This window comes from Strix aluco, chromosome 4 (genome assembly GCF_031877795.1).
Source record: "Strix aluco isolate bStrAlu1 chromosome 4, bStrAlu1.hap1, whole genome shotgun sequence".
Lineage (NCBI taxonomy): Eukaryota > Metazoa > Chordata > Aves > Strigiformes > Strigidae > Strix > Strix aluco.
In genome coordinates this window covers 3394094-3407513 of record NC_133934.1, presented here as the reverse complement: position 1 = coordinate 3407513, position 13420 = coordinate 3394094, and the positions used below count along the sequence as shown (strand labels likewise).

Here is a 13420-nt window from a genome sequence, read left to right as displayed (position 1 = left end):
TGTCTGTCCCAGCTTACCCACCTGGAGAGGAGAGTTTCACTGAGCTGCGGTTGGGTTAGCCCATGATTTTCCACCACAAGTTTCATGATCCCAACAGGTTTACAGGAAGGGTAGGGGGGGAAGTGTTCCCGATGACATGAAAAACTTGCAACAAGAGCAAGGGCATGCTCATCTTCTCCCCAAGCCTTAGGCCACCACCTTAGGCTTGCGTAAACAGTTGTGTTTAGAGAAATCGAGGGCGTTGTTTCAAAATGCCGTGCTGTTTCAGTGTTATGCTAGCAGTAGAGGATGTGGCATGGGGGCGGCTTCGGAGGAAGTTCAGCTCTCAAAATCTGCAGAGAAGCCGCCGTGTGTAGCGGCTCTGCTCCCAGCAGCGGGTCAGAAGCTGCGTTTTTGGGATTACTGCCAAGAGACGTTTCTTGGAAACTCTTCCGCGTGCAGTGTGAACAGCAGGACGGGAGGTCTTGATTTGAACTCTAGATGATAAAACCGCTGAGGTTTTGGCAGGACTGTGTGGTTGGATGCCTTGTTCTTGGCCTTTCGCATTTGGGTGTATAGGTGAACCCCTGCCTGGGCTGGCTCAGAAACTTCCATCTGACTTCGTAGCAAGCTGAATTTTCCACTGAATAGGGAAGTTTTTGAGAGTGAAATAACTCTTTATTTTTTTGGATGGAATTCTCCAACCCGTTGACTACACCCAGTCTATTTTTCTCAACCAAACTAGTGCTGAACCTACGCTGCAGGGTCATTAATTTTTCTTGAAGCTCATATCTGTCTTCCATATTCGCCCTCCCTGACATTTAGTCTTGCTGCTCGCGTTACCTCTCGGCCCATAAGAGAACGGTAGTGTAGGTCACCTGCCTGTGACTCACCAAGACCCTCAATTGACTAAAAACTAATTTTTTTTTTTCTGGTAAATCTCATTTTGGGCAGAACAGGGGAGGAGGGAATAGGTATGTAATCTGTGACTACATCCAGCATTGATTTCTTCAGTAGGAATCCATAAACACTGCTGCATTGGAAATAACACTGATCATTATTATTTGCCTTTAAGTTCCCCCAAAATAGTCTCAGTTCCCTGTCACGTAGAGATTTAGAGGCTCACAATGTACAGCAAGACACGGAGGGAAGAGGGGGAACTCGCTTGCTGCGGTTCCTGGAAAGCAACTTACGTGCTTCGCATCTTGGGGCGTATGTTCACGCAGACAGCAGCAATGTTTGGAGATTTGATTTCGGCTGCCCCAACTGCTGCCAGGGAATTTCAGAAGAATAAAGGAAAATGGATGAAACTGTGGATGTACTCTGGAGTATCAATTAGACTTTAGCCTGGGTCAGACTTTCCTCTGGTCTTTTTTCTGTAGATGTTCTCCATCGCTTTCTCTGAATCCCGTCCTTCTGTTTTCCAGGAAACTTTAAAATTTATGTAGAGAAGGAAGGAATATCTCTTCCTTACTGCAAGGTCCAGGTCAGCATCTTTTTTTTGAAATCCCTGTGAGAGCCATTTGTCAGAAAGCAGAGAGCTGAGCCTAGCAGAGCCAAGCTGAGCTTGAATGTTCCCTTGGTTTGAGCTCATCCATATCAGCAAGGTGCAGTGGGAGCAGAAATCTTTTTATAGGTGACTGTACAGGATAAGAAGGAGAATTTCACAAAAGTTAAGCTTCCTCCCTAAGTTTTGTTCTCTGAGGAGGCCCTGAGAAAAACAGATACACTGGGAAGTTGGTAACTCCAGACAAGTACGTGCACGCACCGATGTGCATGCTCACATGTACGTACACGGAGTGCTCTCCCAAATAGCCTAGAACCTGAGAAAATGGAGATAAAATCAAAAGACAATTGAAGTTAATTATGCTTTCAAGGCAACTGGAGATTGGTTGAAATCTTGTGGGATTTTTGAGGCCTCCCAGTGCAATTTCAGGCTGAGTGTGGGGAGGAAGGTTTGGTTGCTGTGGTCATTAGTGTCTCAGTTGTGACTGTCACCTATTGCTGGTGTCGGATGATGATGGCTTTTGGGTTATGGATGACACCGATGTCACCACTGAAACACAGGTTTCTTCTCATTGCAAATTCTTTGTCACTTGGCTGCGTGCTGTAGGTATCCTTTCATGGTAAAGGAAGCCTACTCTTGCTCTTTAAACTGCACAGCACAAATTTGGATTCAATATCAGTTTTGGGTTTAGATTAAAAACCAACAAAAAGAGCATTTTGACATGTGACTGAACTTTGTTGTCCTTCTTCCACCCACGTACTTTCCCCTTTCTTTTCATCCTCACTAAAATCTGGCCTGCGTGTTGTGTTCTGGGCAATGGCAAGGTTGCTAGCCTGACTTTGAACTTAACGAACTTTTCCAAAGAGCCTTCAAAAAAAGTCACGTTCCAAGAAGTCTTGGATATCTCTTTCATTTATAGAGGAGTTGGGATATGACTGAACTCTTACAAATGCCAGATGTTGGACACTCAGGGGTTTACAGGTGAGCTGATGTGGAGTAACAGAACTGGAAATCCATCATGATGGTTAAACGTCTTGCTTCCTGTGATGTGAGCTTGAGAAGCAAAAGGAAGAGCTTTACTTTAACTCTAGAAGAACCAAAGTCTTTAGGGATCTTGCAGTGGGAGTTCACAAAATACACAAAACCCTATGGAACAGTATTTCTTGCTGTGCCCTTCTGCATCTCTGTGGATTTAGGCCAAGAAGTGCTCTGCTAACTTTAGAATTTTGTCTGACCTAACCTTTGGGTCTACAAACATGTTGTAACAAAGTACCATCAAACACGTTATTACATGAAATTGCACTTCACATTTTTTGGTATGTTCATGAGAGTAATTGTTCAGAATTGTACTTCACTAATGGAAGCAAGTGATATTATTAAAAAGTAATACATCCTTGGTTTTATTCCCTTAAGATGGAAGATCTTTCTTCAAAGAATCACAAATAAAACAAGATAGTGCCTCATAGCGGGTATTAAGGAAAAAATAATAATTAAAAAAAAGTCTTTGGAATGGTCTTTCCCTCTGGCATCTTCACTCGGGTTCTGCAATCAGTAATTCAAAGGAGGTTTTGTGGAAAGGAGAGGCGAGATGCAGGAGTTGATATGACTTCCCCAAGGGTGAGAACTTCTAGAGCTGGGACCCGAACATTAATCTCTTTAATTCCAGCTCAGCGCTTCAGTATGAGATCATTATTCTGTTTGATTAATCTGCACAATGCCTCTAAAGCCATAGCACTACGTACACATTGAAGAACCCTGCTGCAAGTCCTCGTTTAAGTATCTGGGAGCCTTTTGCTATCCCCGACACCTTTTTGCTTCAACTTTGAATACAAGGAAGTATTCGCTAACCTTGGTTGGTCTTACTCTGATCTGATCATCAGGGCTGATGTATTGCTGGTGTTCATTGGGGAACATTGTTATCAAGAGACAAAGTGTTCTTAGTGCAAAAATTAGCTAAAATGCTAATATTTGATAGGTACAGGTAGAACTGTAGCGGTGACAGTGTCATTGATAGTTTTCATATAACAATGAGTAAAATGTTGTGTTCTTAACCTTAATTTCCTAAAGATAGGAGAGCAGTAACAGGACACAGTCTGCATTTATCAGCCCCTCCATTCCAAATAATCTTTTGAACCACTGAGCAATTTCAGCCATGTTTGAGAAACTTCAAATCTTGCACGTTCTGTGAAAACTGAGCAGCAGGGAGACTAAGTGGGGAGATCACAAGGCATCCCAGGCTTGACGGAAAGTCTGCAGCGTAAATTTCCTTCTTAGGTAATCCACGTTTGATTTGGAGGATGATGCCAACTCCTCGGTTGAGGTCATGGTATTACCAAAGCCTCACGTGTGATACTGGGCAGTTGTTTGACCCCTCTGCCGCATTAACGCCTATTGTCCGCACGGATGACTTCATCTCTGTTCACTCAGAGGCACGCGCTGCCTTTTTTACAGGCATTAGCAGATTTGCCAGCAGCACCTCGCACATCTAAAACGCTGTGTAAATGCCCTCAGCGCCCCATGCCTGGAGACCCGCGAGTATCTAATGCATCATGGTGCAAACTGTGAAATTGAAGATTCAGCCTCACTTTAATGTTTTAGCGCTGTAAGCGGCAGAACTAATGCAGCTCAGCATACTAATGAGGGAGTATTTATTGTTAAGTGCTGAGGGTGTTCAGCTTCGCCCTTGAAACCTTTCTGGGAGGCTGGTCTTCCTCTTGGGCTGAGCCTTGCGAGGTCCTCGGCAAACCACCAGCATCACAGCTAGAGCACAACTGCCAGTGGCAGGAGAAAAAGCCCAACTTGATGACTTTGAGGGAAATGGCCCAGAAAATGAAACCCTCTATATAATTTATAAAAGACCTTAAATAAGGGAGGAGGAGGGATTGATGTGGAAATGATTGTTTTTCATGGGGAGAATGTGAAGATGAAAACGAGAAGAGACTTAAACTGGCAGGTTACCACGGGGATGAAAGTGAGATGCTAACAGCTTATGGTATCGCTCGGGGGCATCAAAAACGTTGGTATTTTCCTTTTGGAGAACCCCTCCTCCAGCACTGTCTAACTGGATCACTGTCATCTGTTAGTTTGAATTGGAAAATATCGATATGAGTGAAAGTGCCACTTTTAACCTTCTCTACACCTGGTAGAAAAGCATTTGGAGCTAAAAGCTGGTATTGGCGTTACCTGGAAATACTGAATGGAGAAGGCTTCACTGAGATGAAAGACCACTTTATAAAGACAGGACTTCAAAAACCATCAGGTTTGTCAGGTGCTATGGCATTAGGGGCTCACTGGAAGGGACGTATCTCTTACGCTCCTCAGATTTGTAATCTGGGCTGTTTAAATTCTCTGTCTAGAAAGGCGGGGGGGGGGGGGCGGTGTGGAATACTTGAGAGAATTTTGCTTGCAGGGATGGCTTCCACCAGGAGGGGAAAATGCTGTGGACAGAGGACTCGTCCAAGAGGGTGTGGTGGTTTCTGTGAATCTGAGTAATTTCACACCAGCCCCTGGAGGTTGTCCAGGTTCAAAATGGCAAACCTCTGAATTATGTGTGATGTAATAGCCCAATTACTTAAAAGCAAAATGGCCTCCTGAATATCTGTCCTCTTGACTTGGATGGAGAGCCTCTAAGCGTGAAGATGGTTTTAGTTTAGATGTCCTCAGCTGTGAAATGTGCATCAAAAATCCCAAACACACAAATTCTGGTCTAATTGCTTGACATGTTCACATCTAGCATTTATATCCCTGGGATGATCTTGATTTGTTTCCACCAAGAACGTGAAATTCCTGCTGAACCGCACAGTGCAGAACTCAGAGCAGTGTGTTGACACAGTGTTGATGGGGAACCCAAAGAGTTTTAAGAGCCTGATGGGAAATTACAGCAAACAAGGGCTGTTGGCAACCAACTTCTAAATCTAAATCCTCCATGGGCACAATACACAATTTCCCAGGTCAGGAAACAAATGCTGTGACTGCTGTATTCCTGTGTATGATATTTATGACACACAATGTTATCTTTGTAATTGTTACGTATGCTTTTATGTAGTGCAGTTAGGGTGGGGCTAAGGTTAATGGTAATGTTAATCGTTTTCATGTTCTTAATTTAGACTCTGCTGTCGTTCAGTAGGGAGTGAGTAACAAAAATTATTCATGCTATTGTACTGCTGTCACATCTGTGACGTAGGGAGATGGCTACAGCACAGCCTAAATCAGCCGAGATTACCCCAAGTCTTGGATTTACCCACTGAAAAGCTCATTTGCTTAAGCTTTGGTGTTTTCTCCTGCTTACACCATGTTGGAAAGTCCTGAGGGTCTTAATGGATGGACGTGCTCTGAAACCAAACCCTGTGTTTGGAGAGGTACCTGCCTGTAGAGACTTCCACCCAGCCGAACTTCAGCCGAGGGAGAGAAACGGTTTACGAAGTACTTGTTCAGACAAACTCACCTCTGACATAATGACTTTGATTCCCCCTCAATTTCTCTTTTCTGAAATGTATTCTGGAAATGCAGTAGAACCTAGTGCAAAGTCCATGTGTATGTGACTATAGGGCTTTTTTTCTTCCCCACTGACTTCTGTGAGTTGGGATGCGTCTGGCTGCAGGTTTTATACAAAAGACCAAACTCAAAATATCAAAAAATGACAAAAATTTTAAAAAACCCACCACAACACCCAAACTCCCTCAACTTCTTTTGTTTGGTGACCACTCCTAAAATACTTTTGCTCGCCAAAGTATGGAAATAGACACTCCATGCATTCTGAGTATTGTTTGAGGGGTACAGCTCAATGAAAAATCAAAAAAATTACAGGAGATTTGCTGTTTTTTTTAATTCTGCAGTGTCTAGTGAGAGTAGCAGAAGGTGAGGGGAGTTACTGCTGTCTCCGGGATCAGGTCCTGCTGCTGCTGGTGGATCTCATGCTGCTGTGTAGCCTTCAGAGGGGAAGTGAAAATTCTGGGGTCCTCAGCTTCCTGACAGCTTCAAACGCTTCTTTTTCCACCAATTTAAAGCTAAAAAGATATTAAGTGCCAATTTCTTTTTCTAGAAACTGAAATGTCGCAGCCATCTTCGAGTAGTTCCAGAAGAAACACACGCAACCATTTTGCCGAGGATCAAACTTCTTTTTTCTTACGATGTGCTCAGTTCACAAATAGAAAGCTTATTTGCTAAAGCCCATTTGCTTTTGCTGCAAGCAGACTGAAGAGCCTGTGCTCAGGAAGCACCAGAGGACTGGCTTAAAAAAGCTCTGAGAGTGCTCTTCGTGTTGTACTTCCTCAGTTCAGGACTCCAAGTCTTTCACAAAACTGCGAAGCATCCCATGGGGCCGCAGCCATCCTGGGGTGCTGGATTGAATGACTTAAGTATCTTTTTTTGGTCTGATTTCTGACTGTAGCTTTAATTTATTGCCTCCTCTGTAAACCACAGATATGTTTGTTATTTGCAATTACATGGTAGAAAAAAAAAAAAAAGAGCTTTATTTGGATTTTTAAGTCATTCTTTCTCTTTGCCTTGGTGTTTGTTGCAATGAAATGCTTTTATGAGGCTTGTGGGGAGAGCTGGGTTGAAATAGCTTCTCAACAGGACACGTGACAGGCAGCAGTGTGCAAGCCCAAGGAAAGATAAGAATGAAGGTTTTATGCCTTCAATGAGACTGGTTAGTGCAACATTCACCAAGTCAATTTTGTACATTGAATATTTGAAAATTGTAGCTTTTTTTTTTTTTTTTTTTTACCCTAGAAACCCTCCTATGTTAACTTTAAGCTACCTACAGGAGTTGGACTTTCTCTTTCAAAAAAATATCCCCATGATGGGCACTTCATGGTCTGATGACAGTCACCATATGCACATACTTCGGTTCAGCAGCTGGCCTGCTGGTTTGTCACTTAACACAACTTTAAAAGGTTTACACTGAAATTTCCCTGCATGTTTAACAGTTTCTCTGTTTTACTTAACTGAATCTGATAGATTAAATTTTCATTTTCAGAGTGAGTAAGAACTTGTGGTCCAAATACAATGATTAGTGATACAATACTTTCAACGAATTTAGCAAGTGGTCTTTCATGTTGGTTTCTAATCTCTCAATCTCTTATAAAAGCAGAAAGCTGTGTATTACCTGGGTGGTTTCCTTAAGTGCATGAAATGGGTATAAAAGGTTAGTCAATGCCCAAAGAAGATGCAATGTTTTGTTTAACCAAAAATCTTTGTTCACTTTTGCCCAGAGAAGGCCACAAAGATGTTCGGGGGGCTTCAGCACCTCCCCTGTGAGGACAGGCTGAGAGAGTTGGGGGGTTCAGCTGGAGAAGAGAAGGCTCTGGGGAGACCTTAGAGCGGCCTCCCAGGACTGAAAGGGGCTACAGGAAAGGGGGGAGGGACTCTTGATCAGGGGGGTAGGGAGAGGACGGGGGTAACAGTTTTAAACTGAGAGAGGGGAGATTTAGATGAGATGTAAGGAAGAAATTGTTCCCTGTGAGGGTGGTGAGGCCCTGGCACAGGTTGCCCAGAGAAGCTGTGGCTGCCCCCTCCCTGGAAGGGTTCAAGGGCAGGTTGGACGGGGCTTTGGGCAACCTGGGCTAGTGGAAGGTGTCCCTGCCTGGGGCAGGGGGATGGGACTGAATGATCTTTAAGGACCTTTCCAACCCAAACCAGTCTGTGATTCTTGTTGAATTCTGTTCTGAAGATTGTAGTTTTCAACTGCAGCTTCCAAGCGATGCTGATTTCAGGAACGTCTGCTATCTGAATTTCAGACTGTGGTGGAGAAGGCATCTCATCCACAGGGTGGTGAAGTCATAGGCTCAGTGCATGTAGCAACTGGACATGAGGAAAAGTCAAAAACTTAGATTGTTCATGAATATTTTACTAAATTTAAAAAATGTAGCCCAATGATTGCTTCCCTATAATTACTTTCTGCCTCGGTGAAAATAACATATGCCAACATAAACCCCAGTGGCAATGGGGGAAGGATTGAGTGGAGAAAATGAAGTTATCTCTTGATCAGCAGTATATCAGCTTAATAATAATACTTTGATTAGGAAAAGCATTGCCCTGTGCCCCCAAAGAGGCATAGGCTTCCTTGTGCTTTCTGTGTCATCTAGAGTTGTTTGAGGAGGGTTGAATACTGTGTGGCTTAAAAATACCAAACCACTAAGACCTCATGAGGAATGTATCATCTTTGAAAAACTGTCATCTGCTTTAAATCCTTTTTTATTTCTCCAGCCCCAATGCCTGGCAGGAAGCTGGGAGCTCTTCACTTTTAAGTGATATTGCTGTCTCTGGCTTGCTCTGGCCACCTTTCATGATGTGAGCAGGGTCAAATGAATCAAAAGGCCCTTGAGTTAAACAGTTACCAACACCGGAGGTCAAGGTGGTCTCAGGGCTGCAGCCCTGGCTGCTGCTGTTTCTGTTTACCCTGGGCGTGGAGATGTAGCTCGAGTCACAGAATCACAGCATGGTTTGGATTGGAAGGGACCTTCATCCAGTCCCACCCCCCTGCCACAGGCAGGGACACCTTCCACTAGCCCAGGTTGCCCAAAGCCCCGTCCAACCTGGCCTTGAACCTTTCCAGGGAGGGGGCAGCCACAGCTTCTCTGGGCAACCTGTGCCAGGGCCTCACCACCCTCACAGGGAAGAACTTCTTCCTTAGATCTCATCTAAATCTCCCCTCTTTCAGTTTAAAACTGTTCCCCCTCGACCTATCCCTACCCCCTGTTCAAGAGTCCCTCCTCCCTTTCCTGTAGCCCCTTTCAGTCCTGGGAGGCTGCTCTAAGGTCTCCCCAGAGCCTTCTCTTCTCCAGCTGAACCCCCCAACTCTCTCAGCCTGTCCTCACAGGGGGGTGCTCCAGCCCCCCGAGCATCTTCGTGGCCTCCTCTGGCCCCGCTCGAGCAGGTCCGTGTCCTTCTGCCGTTGGTGCCCCAGAGCTGGACCCAGCACTGCAGGGGGGTCTGACGAGAGCGGAGCAGAGGGGGAGAATCCCCCCCCTTGCCCTGCTGCCCACACTTCTCATTAGTCATCCCAGCCATCGCTGTGTGCCTTCAGTCCCATCTTCACCCCGGGTGGGAGCTCTGCTCAAAACTGCACATGGTGGAAAGTAGAGGAAAGCAGTTTCCCCCCTGGGACATGGTTGGATGGAAGCATTCAGGGACAGTCTGCTCAGGGTCTTCAGACCATCTCAGTGAGGATGAGGACAGACCCTCCGCCCTGCTGCTACCACACGTGCCTTCAGGGTTGCCTCTCACCCGTGCTCTCGTATCACTTTGAGTGCAGCTGCACCCAGGCCTTCAGACAGCAAGGGCCCTGTGGAAATAATCCTATTTTTTGGGGGGAAGACTAATCATTTCTCCAAGAATGCCATTGTTTCAATGTCTAGGCACAACCCTACAATTCTTGGCTTTAATGAACTTGGCCCAGGCTGCCTTCCACCACACCACTGTTAAATGAGGAGTAAAGCGACTACACCAAAGGAGTTGCGCAGTGTGCAATCGGTGGTGGGTGAGAGCTGTGGGGTGCAGGTCCTTGGTACCTCTCAGCCCTTCCCTGGCCGCCCTCCGTACGCTCCCTGCCTGCTGCAGAGAGCTGCTTTCTGGTGTTGAAAGCCTTCTTCCTCATCTCCATCCCCTGGCTCAGGAGGCAACGGTACCTAAGGGGTACACCACAGCAGATTGTAGCACCTTGCCACCAGCCTCGCCCTCTCCCTGCTGCTGCTAAAATTGGGAATAAAAGGCTTTATCTTAAAAAAAAAAAAGTTCTGAAGGTGATGCTTGCATGTAGCTCTTTGTTCTAGGTGGTGATATTATCTCTCTCAAGCTGCCTTGTACCCGTGATGCTGCCCTCATCCTCTGAAGTCTAAAGGCTTTTGTGCAGCGTTTAGTGAAGAACTGCAACACACGGGTCTTTTGGCAGCATGGGTTTCCAGTCATTATGCAGTTAATCGTCAGGCTACAGCTAAAGGAAAAGAGAAACCCTTTGCTCATAAAATGGGTGGAAAAGGGATCAGGTTTTGCATAAATCGAGAGATTTATGGAGCAGCGTGGTGTCGTTGCTGGAAAAATTCACAGGGACTTCAGCGATAATGGGAACAGGAGTGCTGAGCAGAATAGGATTGTATTTATTAAAAAAAAAGTTTGCCTTTTTTTTGGATGTTAGAGAAAATTGTGTGGGCAGAAGTAGTGGTAGAGTCTATGCACCTATATCAGGAAAGCTTCTGATAGGTTTCACCAAATATTTTCACGGTGAATTGAGATTGTGGGGGAGATAAAATGATACAGCCCTCAAAATGTCAGAGGTTCCCTTGCGAAGGGCGGTAAACTGGATTTCTGGGCTCTGAGGGAGCAGCCGTGGGGGAGTTATCAGGAAGCCGAAGTGATAAATCCGGGATTACTGCTTGGATGTTTGCTGATGGTAAACAGACCCTTGAGATGTGCAACGGCGGCTGGAAACTCTGTGAGCGCCGATGTTGGATACAGTGCAAATATTCATGAATTGGTTAAAAAAAAAAACCCAGACCCTCAGCGCTTAAACTAGTTCTGCAGGCAGAGGAGGTGGAGATGCCAAAATTGGGAGGAGCTTTGATACCCGGTGATGAAAAGCTGTTTCCTGAGTCGGAGGCTGGAAGGATGGATCCTGTAGGTTAGAGTAACACGGGGATGCTGGCTTTCCTATTGCTAACTGCGTTCCCTTCTCGCTGCGTGATATTTATTATTTCACTTGGGTTATAACTTCCTCGTCGGCTCACGGGGGTGTGGGAGGGGGAAGGAAATGACACTTGCTTTCTTTGCAGGACATTTCGAAGATCTGCAGATTAAAGGCTGGCTGTAAGAGCTAGGTGTTACCGGAGATGGTAGAAATAGCGTGCGCTTCAGAGAAAATTCTTGCAGGTACGTCGGGTGAAGTAACCTGAAACCTGGCATTTGGGGTGCGGCAGAGGAAGATTGCAACCCGTCCAGTTTTGCTTTGTAACGTAACACACCGTGGAGAAGGGCCTGTTGCTTTTTTTAACTTTTTTTTTTTTTTTAAAAAACTTGTAGTGGCTTGGTGGTTTTCGAGTGCTCCCAAGCTCTTGCTCCTGCCTGGTGGGAGTTGAAGGTGGCTGCGCTTTGTTTGCACGGTTGCCTCCAGAGCCCTGTTTCCCTTCACACAGTCACAATCAGGCAGGAAATGGGTTTCTTGTTCGCTGAGCCAGCCTGGTTTTCTCGACAGCGAAAGCTCCCTCCTTGCTTTCTCCCTGGGTCCTGCTGGGAAGGTCTCCAGCTCTGCTCGCCCCCACGCTTGTCCGTGAAATTCCTCCGGAGCGATATTGAGACAAAGCTTTCGGTCACTTGGCCTCACCTGACTCTGTACGATGTTCCTTGTAGTATTTCTACCTTACATCTCAAAAAAAAATCAAGCACCCTTGCCTGCTTCTTTTCATATCATTGTACAAAATGTGGCTGTCACACCCACCGGCTTCCTTTTAGGTTTTACCCAGCGCTGAACTCCGGGTGCCTTGAATAAAGCGTTTTATGCTGGGACGTGGCAGTGGCAGGCTTTCCTCCTGGCATGACCAGACTCTCAATGTGACATTCAGAGCTGTAAAACACTCTCTGACAATAGCTGGTGTTGTTCAAAGAGCGGCATAAATAATTGAGGGGATTTTTTTTTTCTTTTTTTTGCAAGAAGAATAACATCTCCCCAGGATGGCCGGGGAGGCGGCAGGCTGTTTGCATGCACGATTTTGAGGGGGGAGGTGTTGTAGCATGGAGGGGAATCTCAGGAAAGGGGTGACATCGAAAGGGGGAACTTCAGGGTGTTATCTAGAAGGTTTTCAACATCGTAGCACTGGGATATCTCTTAAACGAGGTGTTGGGACCTCTGTTCTCTTGTATACCCACCTTTATACAGAATAAAATAATACAGTCATCCAGGTTTTTGTGCGTTTGTAGCATGACAGGCTGACTTTGTGGCACGAGCTTTAATTGCTGACAGGATACCTGGGAAGACAGGCTCATGGAGTGGTTCAGGTGCTCATATGAAGCCTCAGAGGGTCTCCAGTCCAGCCTCTTGCTCCAGGCAGGGTCAGCTCTGAGGCTGGACCAGGCTGCTTAAAGCTTTATCCAGTTGGGTCTTGAAAACCTCCAGGAATGGAGATTGCACAACCTCTCTGGGCAACCTGCATGGCTGACCTCACGGTGGAAAAGCTTCTCCCTCCAGTTTGAACATCTCTTGTTTCATCTTCTGCCCTTCGTCTCCTGTTCTGCTGTGTGGTCCTGTGAAGAGCCTCGCTCTCTCTTCTGCCTGACCTCCTTGGAGATGCTGGGAAGCTGCTAAGCCCCCTTTCTCGCCTGGCGCTGGTAGGTGAGCATGCCCAAAGGGAAAAAAAGGACAAATATATCTGTATTTGTGCAGCTACTACCTACCACAAGTTTTTCCTTCTCTTTCCATGTGCACCTGGGTCCGTCCCACCTCCATTGTACTCATAGATCAAAAGCAGGGAGTAAAAGTTTTTCTGTCTTCATTTAATCTTTGGCTTTCTCAACTTAGAATCAGATAAATTAGAATTAAAATTAAAAATAAAAATTCGTTGCATCTGGCTTAGCAATTCAATGAAATTTGATCCCGTGTCATTAGCCCATGTGTCTGGTGACACTCCTCTTCTGGAATTTCAGTAGAAAATATTTATTTCTAAGATTTTTTACTTCCAGTCTTGACATTCACTGCTTTTAATCCACCTAGTAGATGATGTGATACTCGTATTATTTTGTCAGTTAGGCGGATTTTTGGTGCTGTCACCTGAATATGGGTCAGAGCAACTTCTGATTTCATCCTTTTCAACATGATTTTTCTTTTCTTCCTTGTAATTCGTTCAAAAAATCAAGACTGTTGGCACTAGAGCAGCTTCTTTCTTGGTAATTTCTCCAATACTATGGAAATACAACACTGAAATAAATGTATTTTTTACAATGAAT

The 13420-nt window shown here is 45.3% G+C and overlaps 1 protein-coding gene across 2 annotated transcripts in view; it reads left to right on the top strand.

The window, feature by feature from the left end:
• Positions 1-13420, top strand: part of PTPRA (protein tyrosine phosphatase receptor type A) — a 134763-nt gene that overhangs the window by 33392 nt on the left and 87951 nt on the right. The window contains exon 3 of one of the 2 annotated variants that reach the window (XM_074821804.1): positions 11257-11353. The exons of the other annotated variant lie outside the window; for it this stretch is intronic. The gene's annotated coding sequence lies outside the window, so the exon portion shown is untranslated. The remainder of the gene's footprint in view (positions 1-11256; positions 11354-13420) is intronic. 2 annotated transcript variants of the gene reach the window in all.